General features: G+C 43.2%; 1 pseudogene across 1 annotated transcript; it reads left to right on the top strand.

Moving 5' to 3' along the window:
* The first annotated feature begins 856 nt into the window (after window positions 1-856).
* Window positions 857-1,887, top strand: LOC105510922 (annotated as a pseudogene). Its single transcript, XR_001001633.1, has one exon. The product of XR_001001633.1 is annotated as a methylmalonic aciduria and homocystinuria type D protein, mitochondrial pseudogene (transcript).
* The last annotated feature ends 6 nt before the right edge of the window (window positions 1,888-1,893 follow it).

Below are 1,893 nucleotides of genomic sequence, written 5' to 3'. Positions count from 1 at the left end.
CTGCTGACAGTCTGTGAGGGGTCACAACTATCTTGAAATGTATCCTTTACTGATTCTTTTCCCCTATCTTAGTAGTTGGGGAATCAGCATGGACCCAGGCAGCATGCAGAGGTTTGTGTTGGCTCTGGCATTTTCTCTGTTTAGTGCAACAGATTTGATGATCTCCCAAATCCTTTCTGTGCAAACATGCTGTGGTTTCAGGCAAGCTACCGAGGCCTGTGTGCAGGATGGATTTAGGGGCCTGCCAGGAGGCTGCCACAGGCACTGAGGCGCGAGGTGTTGAAAACCTGAATTGGGGGGTTGGCAGCAGGGATGGAAGGGTGCAGATGGATACAAAGACCATTTGAAGGAAAAATCAACACAATTTAGTGACTAACGGGAGATCCTGGATGAAGGAAGTGAACGAAAAATGACTACAACCTTTCAGAGTTGGGACTGCACTAAGCTGGCTATGTGACATTAAAAACTCATTCACACTCCTTGGGTTTCAGATTCTGTAAATTAAGATAACTGGTGAAACGGGTACAATAGTAAAGCAGTAGATGGGGATTGTTTTCAGGGAGGAATTGTGAATATGTCAAGTAAGAAAATGATGGTGAGGTATTCCAGTAGAATTATCCAAGAAGAATTAGAATTCCCATCTCCAAGCTCAGCAGCGAAGTGTGGACTAAAAATACAAGTTGAGTGATGGCGTGTGGAAAGTGGAAGCTTCTTGGGGAGGAAGAATATAAACAGTAGGTCCGTGCCCAGGGACTAGTTTGGAGGAAGCACTTCTTTTTGGCATGGACGAGTCCGGGAAAGTTTTAGAAGATCTGATTGCCTGTATAATCAAGTATTAAGAGTTGTCCAGGCTGTAGTCGCCGCCGCCATTTTAACGGCAGGAAGAGTCTGGTTCTGGGACAGCTGGGGACAGTGGTGGTACCTGGAATAACTTTACTAAAGGAAAGCTATTTTGCGAACTGTCCTCTCCAGTGGAGATGGCCAATGTGCTTTGTAACAGAGCCAGACTGGTTTCCTATCTCCCAGGATTTTGCTCTTTAGTTAAAAGGGTTGTCAATCCCAGAGCCTTTTCGACTGCAGGATCGTCAGGTTCGGATGAGTCTCACGTGGCCGCTGCACCTCCAGATATATGCTCTCGAACAGTGTGGCCTGATGAAACTATGGGACCCTTCGGATCTCAAGATCAGAGGTTCCAGCTTCCTGGGAACATAGGTTTTGATTGTCACCTCAATGGGACTGCTTCACAGAAGAAAAGCCTGGTTCATAAAACTTTGCCTGATGTTCTAGCAGAACCTTTATCAAGTGAAAGACATGAGTTTGTGATGGCACAATATGTGAATGAATTTCAGGGTAATGATGCACCTGTTGAACAAGAAATTAACAGTGCAGAAACTTACTTTGAAAGTGCCAGAGTAGAGTGTGCAATACAAACATGTCCAGAATTGCTGCGAAAAGATTTTGAGTCACTGTTTCCAGAAGTAGCTAATAACAAACTACTGATTCTGAGTGTAACACAGAAAACTAAGAATGATATGACTGTTTGGAGTGAAGAAGTAGAAATTGAAATAGAAGTGCTCTTAGAAAAGTTCATCAACAGTGCTAAGGAAATTTGCTACGCACTTCGAGCTGAGGGATATTGGGCTGACTTTATTGACCCATCATCTGGTTTGGCATTTTTTGGACCATATACAAACAACACTCTTTTTGAAAATGATGAACGCTACCAACATTTAGGATTCTCTGTTGATGACCTTAGATGCTGTAAAGTGATTCGTCATAGTCTCTGGGGTACACATGTAGTTGTAGGAAGTATCTTCACTAATGCAACACCAGACAGCCATATTATGAAGAAATTAAGTGGAAATTAGCAGAAATGTCCATTTATTTGCTGTA

The sequence above is a fragment of the Colobus angolensis genome, unplaced genomic scaffold, assembly GCF_000951035.1.
Source record: "Colobus angolensis palliatus isolate OR3802 unplaced genomic scaffold, Cang.pa_1.0 Scaffold194, whole genome shotgun sequence".
Taxonomy (NCBI): domain Eukaryota; kingdom Metazoa; phylum Chordata; class Mammalia; order Primates; family Cercopithecidae; genus Colobus; species Colobus angolensis.
Note: the sequence above shows the minus strand (reverse complement) of the source record. Positions and strands in the feature narration are given on the sequence as shown.